Genomic DNA, 18,861 nt, shown 5'->3' on the forward strand with positions numbered 1-18,861 from the left:
TGGAAGGGATGTGAAAGAGCTCTAAGAAGCATGATCACCGTACAGAACTGGGGAAGGAGCAGAAGCCATGTGGGAGGGGCAAGACAGTCTACCAGGTCCTTCCCCTCCATCTCCACTAAGGAACACAAGCCTTAATCTATACAGGGAAGGGCTTTGGTGAACACTCATTACATCTCCTGGAGACAATGAGCCCACAACCTCAGCCAAGGAAGGGACGGGAGAACTGTGCAGTCCATACCCCAAGACTCAGGGTTGTCATACATTTCCAAACAAAAAAAGCTTTCAAGACTACTATTAGGAGAGACAGGAAAAGAATAAGAGTGTGCCAATATACACTATGACCACAAATAGGTAAATAGGAAAGACTTAAAGACTTAGAATTACAGAGTTCTATGGGGACCTGGGTGGCTTAGTGGGTGAAGCATCTGCCCTCAGCTCAGGTCATGATTTTGGGACCCGAAAATCAAGCCTTGTGTCAGCCTCTCTGCTCACTGAGGAGTCTGATTCTCCCTCATCCTCTCCCTCAAATAAATAAATCTTAAAAAAAAAAAAAAAGAAAAAAAAGAGTCGTAGTAAACTATCCTCACACTAGACATAAGCCATTGCTACAGAAATTTGAAGGCTGTGGTGCACTGACAATAATCATAGCAACAACCAATCCTAAACCTAAGCCAACTCTTAACAAGAGTAATGCAAACTACAGCACTAAAGGCCGAGTTGAGAGAAAGCTGTGTCTATTTCCAGGTATAAAAATGATTTACTTCAGTTTTGACTGTCCTATACATGTCTAACTTTGAAAAAAATTATAATTTTGTATAATCATACAAAAGGTAGAATGCAAACCACACTCCAAAGAGACAGAGTAGGGCAGCCCTGGTGGCTCAGCGGTTTAGCGCCTGCCTTCAGCCCAGGGTGTGATCCTGGAGACCCCGGATCAAGTCCCACGTCGGGCTCCCTGCATGGAGCCTGCTTCTCCCTCTGCCTGTGTCTCTGCCTCTCTCTATCTCTCTCTCTCTGTCTCTCATGAATAAATAAATAAAATCTTTAAAAAAAAAATAAAGAGAGTAATCATCAAAACAAGACTCAGACATGAAGCAGGAGTTGGAACTAACAAGGAACTTAAAGTAACTATAATTCATATGTTAAAGATGGTTAAGAGATGGGGATCCCTGGGTGGCTCAGCAGTTTGGTGCCTGCCTTTGGCCCAGGGCGTGATCCTGGAGTCCCAGGATCGAGTCCCGCATCGGACTCCCGGCGTGGAGCCTGCTTCTCCCTCTGCCTGTGTGTCTGCTTCTCTCTCTCTCTCTCTCTCTCTCTCTGTGTCTATCATAAATAAATAAATCTTAAAAAAAAAAAAAAGATGGTTAAGAGAAAAAGTAGACAACATGCTCTAGATCAGATGGGTAATTTCAGCAGAGAAACGACCACTACAGAATCAGTGGACCTGAAGATAGGTCAAGTTACCCAAAGTAAAGCACAAACAGAAAAGGGGGTTGGGAACAGCCAGGAAGTGTAAAATAACATGACATGTTCTCACATATATTTAATTGGAATCCCACTAAGATGTGAACAGAAGAAATAATAGTTGAGAACTTTCCAAAATTAATGAGACACCAAACCACAGATCCAAGCAGAACAGAGAACATCAATTAGTGTAAAATAACAAAAACAAAACAAATTTGCCTCATCCTATCACTTCCAAACTGCTAAAAACAAAAAAGGAGAAAATCTTGAAGGCACCCAGAGATAAAAAAGAGACATTACATATAGAAGAATAAAATAAAGAATTATAGTGGCTTCTTTGAAAAACAAAAACAAAAACAAAAACCCACAAAAACCAGAAGACAGTGATTTTTTAAGTACCAAAAGGGAAAAACAACCACTGCCTGCTAAGTCAAAATCCTATACCCAGCAAAGATATCTTTCTAAAAATAACAGAGAGAAACTTTCTCAGAAATAAATACTAGGGATCCCTGGGTGGCGCAGCGGTTTGGCGCCTGCCTTTGGCCCAGGGCGTGATCCTGGAGACCCGGGATCGAATCCCACATCGGGCTCCCGGTGCATGGAGCCTGCTTCTCCCTCTGCCTGTGTCTCTGCACCCCCCCGCCCCCCCGTGTGACTATCATAAATAAATAAAAATTAAAAAAAAAAAAGAAATAAATACTAAAGAAATTCATTGCCAGGAGACTTAACCTACAATAAATGCTAAAGAAAATATTTTACGCAGTAAGAATTTGAATAAGACAGAAACTTGGGTCTACGAAAAAGAAATGAAGGGCCCTTAAAATGTAATACAAGTGAAACAAAATTAGTTTTTTCTTTTTTAAAGAATTGCACTAAAAGATGACTTTCAAAAGCAAAAATAGCAATGCACTGTGTGTTTACAGCATATATAAAAGCAGAATAAATAACATCAATAGTACAAGGAAGAATTGGGAATATGCTGTGTAACATACTTAGGCAGGCATATCTTACAGAGACTGTGGGTTCAGCACCAGATCATCACCAGTACAGCTAGTAAATAAATGATCTGGTTTCCCAGTATATACTATACTATAGTCTATTAAGTGTGCAATAGTGTTATGTCTAAAACAAAAAATTATGGGGCAGCCTGGGTGGCTCAGCAGTTTAGCACTGCCTTCCGCCCAGGGTGTGATCCTGGAGACCTGGAATCGAGTCCCACGCCAGGCTCCCTGCATGGAGTCTGCTTCTCCCTCTGCCCGTGTCTCTGCCTCTCTGTCTCTCTCATGAATGAATAAAATCTTTAAAAAACTAAAAAAAAATTATGTATCTTAATTTAAAGATACTTCATTTTTAAATTACTACAAATATTATAAAATACTGTATTAAAAATGCTAAGCATCATCTGAGCTTTCAGCAAGTTTTAATATTTTTGCTGGTGGAGGGTCTTGTCTCAATTTTGACGGCTGCTGACAATCAGGGTGAGGGTGCTGAAGGCTGGGGGTGTCTGTGGCAGTTTCTTAAAATAAGAGAATAAATTTGCCACACTGATTGACTCTTCCTTTCCCAAATGAGTCCTCTGTAGCATGTGATGTTGTCTGATAGCATTTTACCCGCAGCGGAACGCCTCTCAAAATTGGAGTCAGTCCTCTCAAATCCGGCCACTTTGTCAACCAAGTTTATTCAATATTCTCAATCCTTATTGTCATTTCAACAATTTTCACAACCTCATCACCTGGAGTAGAATCCATCTCAAAAAGTCACCTTCCTTGCTCCTCCATAAGAGAAGCACTTCCTCATCCGTTCAAGTGCTATCCTGAGATGGAAGCATTTCCATCACCCCTCCAGGCTCCACTTCTAGTTCTCCTGCTATTCCCACTAAATCTGCAGTGACTTCCTCCACTGAGTTTTGAACCCCTCACCGTCCTCCATGAGCACTGGAACCCACTTCTTCCAAACTTCTGTTAGTATTGATATTGATCCATGGGAACATTTTCTTAGTGGCATCTAGAATGGTGAATCTTTCCAGAAGATTCTCAATGGGCTCTGTGCCCAGATCTAGCAGAGGAATCACCATCTACAGCCTCATGAAATGTTTCTCTCATTTTTTTTTAAGATTTTATTTATTTATTTGAGAGAGTGAGTGAGAGGGAAGAGAGTATAAGCTAGGGGAGGGGCAGAGGGAGAGGAAGAAGCAGACTCCCTGCTGAACAGAGACCGATGCAGGATTCGATCCCAGGACCCCGGGATCATGACCTGAGGAGAATGCAGGTGCCTAACTGACTGAGCTACCCAGGCACCCCAGAAATGTGTCTCTTAAATCATAAGACTCAAAAGTCAAAATGACTCCTCGCTCTGTGGGCTCCAGTATGGGCGTTGTGTTAGCAGGCGTGAAAACAACACTAATCTCTGTACATCATCAGAGCTCTTGGGTGACCAGGTACAATGTCAATGAGTAGTTAGTATTTCGAAAGGAGTCCTTTTTTTTTTTTTTTTTTTCCTGAGCAGTAGGTCTCAATAGTGGGCTTAGGATATTTGGTAAACCATGTCGGAAACACATATGCTGTGGTCCAGCCTGTGTTATTCCATTTGTAGAGCACAGGCCGAGGAGAGGGAGCCCAATTCTTAAGAGCCCTAAGAATCTTCAGGATAGTAAGTGAGCACTGGCTTCAATTTAAAGTCACCAGCTGCATTAGCCCCTAACATTAGCCCCTAACTCCCTAACTCCCTAACAAGGGAGTTAGCCTGTCCCTTGAACCTTTGCAACCTGGCCCTGAGGACTCCTCTCTAGCTAGGAAGTGCTACTAGATGGCAACTTCTCCCCCAAATAAGGCTGTTGTGTCTACACTGAGAATCTATTGTCAGGAACCACCTTCATGAATGATCCTAGCTGGATCTTCTGCAGCTTCTCCATCAGCACTTGCTGCTTCACCTGGCACTTCTTTCCTTAAATCTCAGGAACCCACCTCTGCTAGCTTCAGACTTTTCTTCTGCAGCTTCCTCATCTCTCTCAGCCTTTGTGGAACTGAAGAGAGTCAGGGTCTTGCTCTGGATTAGGCTTTGGCTTAAGGGAACTCTCTGGCTGGTTCGATCTTCTATCCAGACCACTAAAATTTCCTCCCTGTCAGCAATTAGGCCATTTTGCTTTTCTTATCAAGCTCATGTGTTGGCAGGAGTAGCGCTCTTAATTTCCTTCAAGAACTTTTCCTTGGCATTTGCAACTTGGCCATTTGGCACAAGAGGCCTATGTTTCGGCATCTCTCAGCTTTAGACATCCCCTCCTCACTAAGCTTAATCATTTCTAGCTTTTGATTTCAAGTGAGGTATGTATGACTCTTCCTTTCACTTGAGCACTTAGAGGCCATTACAGGGTTATTAATTGGCCTAATTTCCATTGTTGTGTCTCAGGGACTAGAGAGGCCCAAGGTGGGGGGGGGGGGGGCAACCAACAGTCCACAGAGCAATCAGAATACACATATTTATCAGTGAAGTTCACCATCTCAAAAAAAAAAGTTCATCTTTTAATGGGCACGGTTCGTGGTACCCCAAAACATTTACAATAGTAACATCAGATGTCACTGATCACACATCACAGTAACTAATAACAACAACAAAGTTTGAAATATTTCAAGAATTACCCAACTGTGACTGAGACACAAAGGGAGTAAATGCTGTTGGAAAAACTGCACCAATAAAAAACCTTGCTCAATGCAAGTTGCCACAAACTTTCAATTTATAAAAAACACAGTATCTATGAAGCACAATAAAACAAAGTATGCCTGTGCTACACTGTAAAGTGGCATAGTATCATTTGAAAGTACACTTTGGATGAATTTAAAATGTACACACTAAGGGAAGAAGAGGATGTGAGGGACTGTGGCAGGAGAAAGTGAGGAGTGCCCCTGGCTGTCATGCCACTATCCCACTCAGCCACCCATGACCAATCAGCCACTGGCATCTGGGGCCTTTAGGCCACCTACCACCGGATCCTCGATAAAGTGGAGCTCTTGCTGGTAGAGAAACTGAAGCTACTATACAACCACTCAGCAGGTCCCAAAACAGTTTTTTTTCTGGGCTCCAAATATGAATGGGGGTTGGTGTGTGCTGGATTGGCTGACATGGCCAGACCTGCAGAGAAACTCAGCACAGCTCATTCTGCTGTGTCGATGGCTACAGGGTTACATGGTCAGGATACTCACTCGTCATTGTTCCAAAAAGCTGGAGTCTGTCTGCTGTTAATTTCTTTGTGGGGGCAGCAGAAGCCTTTCAGCTCTTTTATATTTGGAGATATAACCAAGAACTAAAAGCTAAAGCAAACAAATAGGAGTTCCTGACCACTAGAACAGTCTAGATATGGACATAACCACTGGGAGTAACTTACTATTTCACTATTGACATGGTGGTATTAACCGTGCTGTTTGGAAGGCATTAAAAAAAAAAAAATCAACCTGTATGCTAGGGGCTAATACTTGACTCAACAGAAAAAATAAAGCAGACTTTTAATAACAAACAAAATACAACTGTACCAGGCAAGGCACAAGCACATCCGTAAGACCTAGTGTCAGAAGGGACAACCTGAGATGGCAAATATCTTCTACACTTAGTAGAAAACAAAATCCAAGCAAACAAAGACCAGGTATTCAGCCATCCAGAACGTCTGGAGATGATGTCTGGAGAGAGCAAGGAGCTCTCTAACAGAAGACAAAATGCCAAACTTCATGTTGACCACTTAAAGTATCATGTCCAGCAGGTGTAGACTGCTTTCAGAAACTTCCCACATCAAGGATACACAAGGGAGCCGCAGGACAGATGGCAAGAGGAGCTTCTGTAACACACTTCCACCATTAACAACTCAGACACCACCATCCTAATGGGATGACTCGCTGCAATTCAACTCTTCCCTCCAGAAAGTTCACCACACATAGATGACCTCACTGGAGTTGGGTGCAGTATTCTGAACTTCTGAAGGGGTCTCAGAAGATACCTGCCACAGCCAACAGGCTGAGCTTGTCACAGCATGAAGTGAGAAGTGGGCTTTCCAGAACAAGTACTTTATGATCAGTGGGATGCTGCTCACCTGTGTGATCTTGTTTCTCATGGTGCAGTACTTGATGTGAGCTGCAGAGCCCACCAGCTGAACAACGTTTCCACTGTGTGAGAGTCTGTGTGTGTGAAAGAGAGGGGAGCCTAGAAGTTGCCTTCTGAAATGTAGGCCATCTTAACTATGAAGACCCCTTGGAAGTCACTGTGATCTGTAACCCAGCATGAGTTTCCAATCTGCTCTGTCTTCTGTGACACTGTGGTGGGGAGGCTAGTGCCACCAAGAAGCATGGTGCTCAGGAAATGAAAGTTCATGTTCTCTCTCTCAAAATAAATAAATAGAAATTTTAAAAACATACACTATAAACCCAAAGGCAACAAGTATACAAATATTTTAAGAGGTATGAATAATAAGTCAATAAAAGAGATAAAATAGAATCATAATACATGCTCAATTAAACCCAGAAGAGGAAGGAAAAGAGGGAAACCAAAAAATAATTGATGAAGAGAAAATAGCTAGCGAGATGGCAGATTTTAATGAAACCCTATCAATAATCATCAGTAGCTGCCTGGGGCAGAGGAGAAAGGACAGACTGGCAAAGGAGCATGCAGGAACTGTGTGGGTGATGGGCATCTCCTAGGTCTTCACTGGGGTGGCAAACATGTGTCAATCCTCCTAAAACTGATGTTTAAAATGGATGCATCTTACTGTGTGTGAAATATACTTTGATAAAGTTTGTTCTTCCAAGTAAAGAATGAAAACTTAAAGAAAAAACAAACTACTGAAATAATTAAGAATGCCCACTCCAGGCCAGATAGTCCAGCCTCACCAGCGTGTTACCATGGTGTTACTCATTCTCCCCTTGCCTCAGCTCCCTCATCCTAGAACATCTGCTTCAGTGGCCTGCCCTGAGGAGGCAGTTAGTGGCCATTCAGTGCTGGTTTGCACTATGATTCATAAAGAATGACCTGTGTTTACACTTTGATCACATATGGTGGTTCCTTGAGGGAGAGGTCACTGGCTCTGCTCTAAGCAAATGAATGTCTTCTGACTAAAGACTCAAAGACTGAATTTTTAAAAATCACTGTGGACCAGATAGTTCAAAAAAACATTCTACCCAGGCACTATACTCTTATTATCTCAAGATATATTTTTTTTAAATTACTCTTTTTCAGGTTAAGATACATTTTTTAAAAAATATTTTATTTATTTATTCATGAGAGACACAGAGAAAGAGAAGCAGAGACACAGGCAGAGGGAGAAGCAGGCTCTATGCAGGGAGCCTGATGTGGGACTCGATCCCGGATCCGGGGATCACGCCGAGCCAAAGGCAGATGCTCAACCACTGAGCCACCCAGGCGTCCCAATACATTTTATTTTTTAAGATAACTGCTCTATGTTCTTAAAAGTTGTTAAATTAAGTGAGAAGAGACTAGGTGATCATAAGCTGAAAGCCCTGGAAGCCTCCCCTCAGAGAAGCTGGCTTTTCTAGATGTTTCTAAAAGGGGCTGCAGGGTTCTCAGGACAGAGCACTACCTACTCAGATCCATGCTTGGAAACCCTTTACCAGATCCACTGAAGGTCAATGGCAGTGGTGCAAAAGAAGCTGCCAAATCGCCTACCTTCAGCCCAGGGCATGATCCTGGAGTCCCAGGATCGAGTTCCGCGTCAGGCTCCCTGTGTGGAGCCTGCTTCTCCCTCTGCCTGTGTCTCTGCCTCTCTCTCTCTCATATGAATAAATAAATAAAATCTTAAAAAAAAAAAAAAAGCTGCCGAGTAATCATCCCGTTAAAGGTGTCTGTTCTCACCTGATGGTCTATGGTGAGTACAAAGAAAAATTAAGTACAAATAATACATATTATCAGAAATAAACTGACAGAGGGGATTCCTGGTTGGCTCAGCGGTTTAGCGCCTGCCTTCGGCCCAGGGTGTGATCTTGGAGTCCCGGGATCAAGTACCACATCGGGCACCCTGCATGGAGCCTGCTGCTCTCTCTGCTCTGTGCCTCTGCCTCTCTCTCTCTCTCTCTCTCTCTCTCTCTCTGTGTCTCTCATGAATAAATAAATAAAAATCTTAAAAAAAAAAAAAGAAATAAACTGACAGAAACACAACTTGTGGTTAGAAAATATTCCATTTCTCCTACATTCCTACTTCCTCTGTACGGTTCAGTCAGGGTTTATGGAAGACCTACAAGGCACTGGAGATGGTTCCAAAGACCACATACATGTTCTGGTGCTTGAGAAAATGGCAGGAGAGTGGGTGTTCCAACATAATGAAAGAAAAAGTACTAATATAAAAAGATGTGCATGTTAAAACAGAAGCCCCAGGACAGGAAATGACTCACATCAGGATACAAAGCTAAGAACCAAGTGCCAGCGGGCATTATGATAAATGCCATACCTGTATTTTCTCTGATAACTCTTAGGATGACCCCAAAGACAGGCACTACGGTCTCATTTTAAAGCTGTGACATCTAAGAAACGAATCCATCAGGGAACCTCATCTGACATCACAGAGTGAGGCTTCAAATCCAGGCAGTATGAATCCCACAGCTGTATTCACACCACCACCACAGACTGCCTCTCTGCCAGTACACCTCCTCCCGTTAGCCACCTGGAAAGTGCCTCTCATCTTTTTTTTTTTTTAAGATTTTATTTATTTATTTATGAAAGACACAGAGACAGAGAGGCAGAGGCATAGGCAGAGGGAGAAGCAGGCTCCATGCAGGAAGCCTGATGTGGGACTCGGTCCCAGGACTCCAGGATCACGCCCTGGGCCAAAGGCAGACGCTCAACCGCTGAGCCACCCAGGTGTCCCATCCTCTCATCTTTCAAATGTAGCTCACGCTTCTTCTCTTTAAAAGCTGACTCACCCCACTTTCACTCTCTCCCAATCTCAGTGTACTGTCCTCCTCCTGTTCAAACAGCACTTCTCAACCACATGAGCTACTCTTTCTCTCCCAGGAAACTGATCACAAATTCCTTGAGACCACAGACTTTGTCCCAAGCACATTCCTTCTACTAATACCTTCCATGTCACTCCTAGGCAGGCAGTGTCCATGTAATGAACAAGGAGAAGACTCTCCAGTGGTTTCCAAAGTGATGGTGAGAGATGAGAGAGGCTGACTGCCTGACATGGGAGCTACCTGAGCCGCCCACTAGAAAAACTTGTGCAAGGAGACCCTGAAATCACACACATACTGCATAATCAAGTTCCTGCGCTGCCACTTCAAAAACTACACCTATGACCAACAAAGGAAGAAAATTTAGAGTCTATTTATAGACAGCTCTAAATGATAGGTTGGCACCGGCCAGCAGCGGATGGCTGGAGCTGCCACCGTCCTCAAACATGATCCTGAAGGCCCCTTCCTGGAGGGAAGATACAACCAGTGAGCACAAGTCTGAGAAGTGTGCTTGCCTGTATGCTTTGCCAGGAGGGAGAAATGGTCAGAGATGGAGATCTATGCCAATGTATGAACACAAGCTGGTGTCTGGCCAGATGGCCAGAAACCTAAAAAGAACAAGAAGGGATAACTAATGGCAAAGGGCTCTAGAGGTGGTGTCTGAGGATAGCATGGAGTGCAAGGATATTGTGTCCTCTGTGAATGCTGAGCAATGACAGCCACTGCAAAAGCAGCTCTCAAAACTCAGCAAGATGAGATGAGCTTCCCTGAATATGTATGTCTCTGAGCTTCTTTCCCCAACACTTATTCAAATATGCTCATGAACAAAGAGACATAACAGCAAGGATAGGACTGATGCATTTGCTCAGTGACATGAACCTCCACCAAGGATGATCTGAATTCTCCAATGCTAGGTATCTGCAGGGCAGCTTCTCTGGTGTTTGCCATTCTGTGCTTTCTCCAGCACTGGACTCACTCAGGAAGCAACAGCATAGCTGGGAGCCCCAGAGAATCTGAACTGGGCCCCAGCCTCAGTCACTGCTTCCTGTACCGTCTCCTCAGCTCCCTGTCTCAGCACATGGATGAGGTCCTGCAGGGCTGGCTGTCCAGTGAGCCTATTATTACCCAACCTTGTCCCACACAGTGGCCTGGGGCTGCCCGGGCTCAAGTAACCTTCAGAAGTGTGTGAGTAGCTGGTTAAGGGGGCTACTGCTCTAGCAAACAGTTCTGACAGTACTTCCCAGACTCCTGCACACTTGCCCATTAACGATGGCTCACCTGAACCCTAGAGGTATGCTTCGCATGGCCCTCCCAACACAGACACAACACACCCCAGGCAGCATGCCGAAAGGAGGGCCTGACTGCCTCTGCATGACCACCCACTTGCCTCAGCTTGTCTAGTGATTATGGACTAGCCCTGGCCCAGGCAACCTAGCTACAACCATATGTGTTCCAACAAAATATGAATCCCAGTCTTAGGGTGTGGTCCCCTTCCAAATGTATCCTTCCTTGGGGATACTATCCCTCAGCCCTGGAATATACTTTATATAGATTTCTCTTTCCAATTTATAGCTACCCTGTCGAACCTCACTAATGTCTTGATATACTAAATTTCCCTTGTTTAAATTACTATATGGTTTTGTCTCCTGATTGGTCCCAGACTGATATACCCTGTTTTCCGTTACCATCTATGGACTTGCTGTATAACTTTTCACTGTGTATGACACTACACTGACCAAGGAGTTTGTTTTATGACAACAGTGAGGTGATGACCCATGGTCATGAGATTTACTCACCTTGTCACATACTCCATCATCCAAAAAAGCTGGCTGCAGAGAATGGTGAAATGGCCCAATGGGGACTCACCACTTCAAACAGGAGACCTTTGGGGTTAGAAAGCTGTCCCACAAGATGTAGTTGTATATATTCTGCCCAGATGCCCAACAGTTGGTGTTGCTTCTTCAGGAAAGAAAGGTCCAGGGGATCCCTGGGTGGTTCAGTGGTTTAGCGCCTGCCTTTGGCCCAAGGCATGATCCTGGAGTCCCGGGATTGAGTCCCGCGCGTCAGGCTCTCAGCATGGAGCCTTCTTCTCCCTCTGCCTGTGTCTCTGCCTCTCTCTCTCTCGATGTCTATCATGAATAAACAAATAAAATCTTCACGGAAAAAAAAAAAGGAAAGAAGGGCCCAAAAGCAAGTAGCATCTGATTTATACCTTCTGGACCAATCCAGAAACCTTTTCCTTCCAACTTCACTATTTTGGGGTCTGACAAGTTTTGTTTTGTTTTGTTTTTAAAGATTGTATTTATATTTATTTATTCATCAGAGACAGAGAGAGAGGCAGAGACACAGACGGAGAAGCAGGCTCCTTGCAAGGAGCCTGATGCGGGACTCAATCCCTGGACTGGGATCATGTCCTGAGCCGAAGGCAGATGCTCAACCGCTGAGCCACCCAGGCGTCCTGGGTTCTGACAAGTTTGAAGCCTTAGTACCCAAGAGTTGAATACTTGTATCAGGTGATAATAGTTTCAGCATACCAGAAGCTACCCTGGCCATCTGGACTCCTGGTATCTCTGAATCAACACGTTCAACAAAAAACACAACAAACATTGACTAGATATTGTGATGGTCAAAGGTAAAGAGAACATGAGACAAGTTGTGGAATCCCAAAAGTATGTCTTTAAAATATATATATATATATATATATATGTATTTCTAAATTATATTTCCCTCTGAAATGCTGATATATATTCCAAAAATAGCAACATCAATGCCTATATTTTTCAGCTGAGTATGTCACAAAACAGAATAAAGAAAAATTCATAAAACGTTACTTCCAAACTACATATCCCACTACAACAAAATTTAGTTAGCTATGACTTGGTTTTCATGCATACACACGCTTCTAAATAAAATATGCTTGATATAAATAGTCCATGGCTGTCTTAGTCGGTGGAGCATGTGACTCTTAATCTCAGGGTTGTGAGCTGGAGCCCCAACTTGACATAGAGATTTTTTTTTAATATTTTTAAGAAAAAAAATATTTTTAAGTAAACACAAATAAGAATATATTGGAATATCTTCACCTCTCAGCACCATTTACGATCAAGGGCAGGTTAAGACAAATAGAACACTAGCAGTGGTTAAAAAGAGAAACTGCAGAAAGGCAGCAATGTTTGGTATAGAGAGACCGGAGTCAGGAGCCTGGGTTCAAATGCCAATTCAACCCCCTAATAAGCTACGTAACTTGGAGAAGTCATTCATCTTTGTAGAACTCATTTTTCACCCCCCCCCCCTCCTTTTTTAAAGATTTTACTTAAGTAATCCATACTCCCAACGTGGGGCCAGAACTCACAACCCCAAGATGAAGAGTCACATGCTCCACCAATTGAGCCTGTTAAATGCCCCAGAATTCATTTCTCTTCTTCTGAGAAAAAGAAATACCTTGTAAGGTATTTAAAAATATTAAGATTATTTCTTAGAAGTAAGTCCATACCCAGCGTGGAGCCCAGCATGTGGCTTGAACTCATAATCCTGAGATCAAGACCTGAGCTAAGATCAAGAATCAGATATTTAACCAATGGCCACCCAGGTCTCCTAAGTTTTTTTTCACTTTTTTTTTTTAAAGATTTTATTAATTTATTCATGAGAGACACACAGAGAGGCAGAGACACAGGCAGAGGGAGAAGAAGGTCCTATGCGGGGAGCCCGATGCAGGACTCAATCTTGGGACTCCAGGATCATGCCCTAGGCTGAAGGCAGGTGCTAAACTGCTGAGCTACCCAGAGATCCCCAATTTTTTTTCCCTTTTAAATTTTTTTCAAAGATTTATTAATTTATTAGAGAGAAACAGTGAGAGTGAGTGGGGAAGAAGGGGGACAGAGAATCTCTCAAGCAGATGCCCCACCAAGCATGAAATTAGATATGGGGCTCAATCTCATTACCTACAAGATCATGACTTGAGCTGAAACCAAGAGTTGGATACCCAACTGACTGAGCCATCCAGGCACTCCACATTTGTTTATTTTTTAAAGCAACACCGCACCCTATGGCTGCTTAGAAAATACACACTTAAAATACTGTACAACTATGGTTGAAAACTACTCACTATTCACCCTTAAGCAAATCCTTAACCCTGCAAGCCTCAGTCTCCTTATTTGTAAATGAAGGGTTAAAAAATCCACTTAGAAAGTTGCCACAGAATCAAATGAGATAGGACAAGTAAATTGCTTAATAGAGTATAGGACATAGTAATCATTAAGTCAAAATGGCAGCTGTTTATTATCATTAAAATGACAGAATTTTTTAAATGGGCAAAATAAAGCAGGCAAATGCAAATAAAATAAATGCACGGGTAGCAATTTAAAATCAGAAAAATTTAAGTGGAGTGCCTGGCTAGTGTAGTCAGTGGAACACACAACTCTTGATCTTGGGGTTGTGAGTTCAATTCCCATTGAATATATAGATTACTTAAAAATAAAATTTTAAAAAGAAAAATATTGTAAGTAACAAAGTTCCTCTGTTAATAGAAGGTATACTTTTAATAAAGACATGAAAATGATAACTCAATAAAAAAAATAAACACGTTGGGGATGCCTGAGTGGCTCAGCGGTTGAGCATCTGCCTTCGGCTCAGGGTGTAATCCTGGAATCCGGGATCAAGTCCCACATCAGGCTCTCCTTGCCAGAAGCCTGCTTCTCCCTCTGCCTATGTCTCTGCCTCTATCGCTCATTCATAAATAAATAAATAATTTTAAAACAAATAAACAAACATGTTGAGGGTGCTTGGGTGGCTCGGCGGTTGAGCGTCTGCCTTTGGCTCAGGTCGGGATTCCAGGATCCTAGGATCGAATCCCACACCAGACTCCCCAGAGGGAGCCTGCTTCTCCCTCTGCATGTCTCTGCCTCTCTCTCTCTCTCTCATGAACAAATTAAAAAACAAAACAAAAAACCATGTTGAATAGTAATGAAAAACCCAGTAAATAAGGTAAAAATTAACAGATGTTACCAACGGTGAAATAGGGCACCTATCAACCTGTAACAAACCAAGTCAAGAAAAACATTGATGGCAAATTTAAATAAGGCTTAACTGTTGGATTTATGTCAAGATTTAAAACTCCACTGAATACTTCTAGGGTTAAACGCCATGAAACACTTGGAAAACCGATCAAACAGGCTACCAAAAAACAAACAAAAACTTACATTACAAAAGACAAGTTATACAGGCAATATTAACTTAAAAACAAAAAACAAGGGCAGCCCCGGTGGCGCAGCGGTTTGGTGCCGCCTGCAGCCCAGGGCGTGATTCTGGAGACCCGGGATCCAGTCCCACATCAGGCTCCCTGCATGGTGCCTGCTTCTCCCTCTGCCTGTGTCTCTGCCTCTCTCTCTCAAGCTGTGTCTCTATGAATAAATAAATTAAATATTAAAAAAAAAATTTTTTTTTTAATTTATAAAAACAAAAAACAAGAGTGCCTGGGTGGCTCAGTTGGTTAGAGTCTGACTCTTGGTTTCAGCTCAGGTCATGGGATCGAGACCTGCATTGGGATCCACACTGGGGGCACCAAGTCAGCTTGAGATTCTCCGTCTCCCTCTCCCTACTTGTGTGCTCTCTCCCCCATTTCTTTTTTTTTTTTTTTAATTTATTTATTTATGATAGTCACAGAGAGAGAAAGAGAGAGGCAGAGACACAGACAGAGGGAGATGCAGGCTCCATGCACCGGGAGCCCGATGTGGGATTCGATCCCGGGTCTCCAGGATCACGCCCTGGGCCAAAGGCAGGCGCCAAACCACTGCGCCACCCAGGGATCCCTCTCCCCCTATTTCTCTAAAATAAATCTCTAAAGTCCCAGAACTTACCTTAGTAACTAGCACATAATATGAACTAAGTGAATGTGTGCTGAATAAACAGATTCAGAAAAACAACAGAACTGCCAACCCTCTGTATCAAAAACGGTAGGTGTCTGGCCAAAGTTGTACTTAAGTTCATAGCTTTAACGACTACTAGTTTTTTGTTTTTTTTTAACGACTAGTAGTATTTTGAAGGGAAAGAAAAATATTCAGCTCAAGATTAGAAATCAATTCAGAAAGCTGCCTTCCTCAAAACAGGAACAAATTATTAAATATGAAAAGCTAATGACTCAGTAAAGAGACTTGTTAAATAAAAACTGGTTAAAACATGGCAAATCTCTCTAAATTGTATACTTTAAAATGGCTAAAATGGCATATTTTATGATATATATTTTTATCACAATTTTTTTTAATTGGGGTTTTTTTAGAAGGGCAAATTTAAGGGGGGGTGGATACTGAAAATTAAAAGAAAAAAGCCCAACAGATTAAAAAAGAACTGTCCTAGAAAGTTTAACAGATGATCATCGTTTTAGAAATAGTATATTCCTGAGCATTAATAATGAACATACTTAATGAGTTAAAGAGTAAATGCTCTAACACTAGAACTTCTTAGAATCATGAAAGCACATGGTAACAATTAGCATTCATGGAGTCCTACTAAGATTCTCACTCTCTCATCTACCTCCAATTACCCATACATTCCCCAAAGCCATGGGGTTTTCTTTGTTGTTGTTTTTTTTTTATGATTTTTAATTTATTTATTCATGAGAGAGAGAGAGAGAGAGGCAGAGAGGCAGAGGGAGAAGCAGGCTCCATGCAGGGAGCCCGATGCGGGACTCGATCCCGGGTCTCCAGGATCACGCCCTGGGCTGGAGCCACCTGGGCTGCCCCAAAGCCATGGTTTTAAATGAATTCCTACCACTATTCCACTACATATGGATGTTGTCAAGTCAGTTTATTTTCTATAACAGACTCCTGGTGTTCTCAAGGACACACAAGGACCTTCAAGAATATCTGCTATAACAAATCACTAAAACATTCAAATGACATCATCAGACCTTTAGGAAACATGTAAGATTAAAATGAGTTTGGGCCACCTGGGTGGCTCAGTGGTTGAGCGTCTGCCTTCGGCTCAGGACATGATCAGTCCAGGGGCAGGGGATCAAGCCCCGCATTGTCATCATCATTACCATCACCATCTCTAAACATTCTTGTATTATTCTCAGGAGATGGTCACTGTTCACAGGGCAGGAAAACCACAACAAAGCTTAAGTGAAAGGATTGGTGGGATGTGGGTAGCCAGCCAGCAGCTGTGACTTCCAGACAACACTAGGAGCTTCAAGATTTCCCCTTTTCAAATTCATGCCTTCACAAAATTGACACTAGAATGGTAACCACTGGGTTGCCTGGGTGGCTGAGTCGGGGAAGCCTCTGCCTTCAGCTCAGGTCATGATCAGTCCAGGGGCAGGGGATCAAGCCCCGCATCATCATCATCATCATCATCATCATCACCATCTCCACCACCACCACCATCACCATCATCATCATCTGGCTCCTTGCTCAGCTAGGAGTCTGCTTCTCCCTCTCCCCCTGCTTATGCTCTCTCTCTCTCTCAAATAAATAAAATCCTTAAAAAAATAATGACTATCTGGAATAATTATTACATGGACTCCACAATATTCTCAAAAATTGAGGTATTTTAGTTCTCTCATGTCAACTAAAAACCTGAGTTTTTAAAACTTTGAGTTCAATACCTGTACAAAGTCCAATAAAACTCAAGTGAACACACTAAATCCTCAAAAATGCTGTATGGAAATTATGGTCTCAACCACAGACTAGTTAGAAAATCAGCATATCACCATCTTAGGTTGCCCTACACCTTAGGGTACTTCCCCAGCCCCTTATAACCAAAAGAGCAGGTGCTGCTGGCCCTGACCCCTTGCTCCTAGCTATGCAGCTGGCCCTGGACACTTCCTTAGCCGTTCTCTGCCTGTTTCCTCAACATAAACTGGAGAAAAAGCATCTCCACTTCAGGACACTGTGAGAACAGAAGGGAGACACACATGTGGATGGCATCATACTGTGTGACATGAGAAGTGCAGTATAAACGCCAGGTAATGTTAACACATTACTATCAGGTTTGTGGGAGAACTACTCAGCAATTACTGCTTACACTGTAAATTAATGCCAAAAGAACTATATAAACTAATTTCTGATTTCTATTATAGTGCCAGACTGCTGCTATTTATATCTCATTGCTGTCCAACTCACCTAAAACATAAACCTCCTGGGAGCAGAAACCACTCCAGCAGACACTTCCTTGCAACCTGATCACGCCAAGAAATATACAACAAGGTTTAGGGATATTCTTCCAATGTTACAATCCCAGTATCTAGCATGTACCCAACATATCAAAAAACGTCAATAAGTGCTTGCTCAAGGAATAAATCTGAATTATTTCAACTATTTCAACTTGAAGTCCAAGGCCCTGACACCCCTTGGTGAGTCTGGCCCTAGTAACCATACCTTAGCATGAACTGTCAATGACCAGATTCTACTCAGCCATTGGGCATCAACCATGACTTCTTTCACTTGAGCAAACACTCTGAGGTCTTGCTGTGGTTCTCGGTTTGCACGGACAATGCGCTGTCCTTCAGCCCTCCCTCTTCCCTGCATGGGCAAGTCAACATGCTCTCTAGCCCAGGGCCTGGGCCAAGAGCATCTCAAGTATTTGGGAGGGAGGCAGTTAGAGAAGTGTGGACTCTCAGACAGAAGGGGAAGGAAACTTTTATTCTCAGTAAATTTTTCTTTATTTCATTCAGCTTTTCAATACTTCTAAGAGGACAGAGGCCTACTACCTGTACCCAAATAACTCTTTGTTAAACAGAATTAATTGATAAATTCACGTCACTTCTAATTTTAATGTTCATTTTTTAATTAATGCCAAATGATTAATTCATGTAATAAAAAAACTATGCATGTAATATTTATTGAAAACTCCTCAGTTCCAAATCTGTTTAAGGCAATAGATGAATAGATGTAAGCATTAATAATGTAAGAGAGGTGGGGTACCTGTCTGCTCAGTCAGTGGAGCACTGGACTCTTGTTTGCAGGGTCATGAGTCTGAGCCACTGGTCAGGCTTAGAGATTAGTTAAAAAAATTAAAAAATAGGGCAGCCCAGGTGGCATAGCGGTTTGGTGCCACCTGCAGCCCGGGGTGTGATCCTGGGAACCCGGGATAGAGTACCACATCAGGCTCCCTGTGTGGAGCCTGCTTCTCCCTCTGCCTGTGTCTCCACCTCTGTGTGTGTGTGTGTGTGTGTGTGTGTGTGTGTGTGTGTGTGTGTATGAATAAATAAATAAATAAAATCTTAAAAAAATAATAATAATGTAAGAGGGGTCCCAGCTTCCTAGTGTTACAGAACCCCAAGGGCCCGTTCTCGGCCTCTCCTCACCAATGCTTTCTCCCCACCAGCCACAACCACACCATCAAGAGATGCTCAACTCCCAGAAGTTGGTTTGGGGCTCAGATGTCTACAGTGGAGGAGGACCCTAAGCTCACCTTGTTCTACAGATACAACTAGTTAACACTCAGATCAGTGTAAATAACC

The 18,861-nt window shown here is 42.7% G+C and overlaps 1 protein-coding gene and 1 pseudogene across 5 annotated transcripts in view; one reads left to right on the top strand and one right to left on the bottom strand.

Annotated features, from left to right (window-relative positions):
- FAM193A (family with sequence similarity 193 member A) overlaps positions 1–18,861 on the bottom strand; it is a 165,930-nt gene that overhangs the window by 120,193 nt on the left and 26,876 nt on the right. Inside the window, exon 1 of one of the 5 annotated variants that reach the window (XM_025438337.3) lies at positions 11,201–11,512. The exons of the other annotated variants lie outside the window; for them this stretch is intronic. The gene's annotated coding sequence lies outside the window, so the exon portion shown is untranslated. Of the gene's footprint in view, positions 1–11,200; positions 11,513–18,861 lie in introns of those variants that run through there. 5 annotated transcript variants of the gene reach the window in all.
- LOC112653960 (mitochondrial pyruvate carrier 2-like) lies at positions 5,373–5,785 on the top strand (annotated as a pseudogene).

The sequence above is a fragment of the Canis lupus genome, chromosome 3 (genome assembly GCF_003254725.2).
Source record: "Canis lupus dingo isolate Sandy chromosome 3, ASM325472v2, whole genome shotgun sequence".
In the NCBI taxonomy this organism is placed as follows: Eukaryota; Metazoa; Chordata; class Mammalia; order Carnivora; family Canidae; genus Canis; species Canis lupus.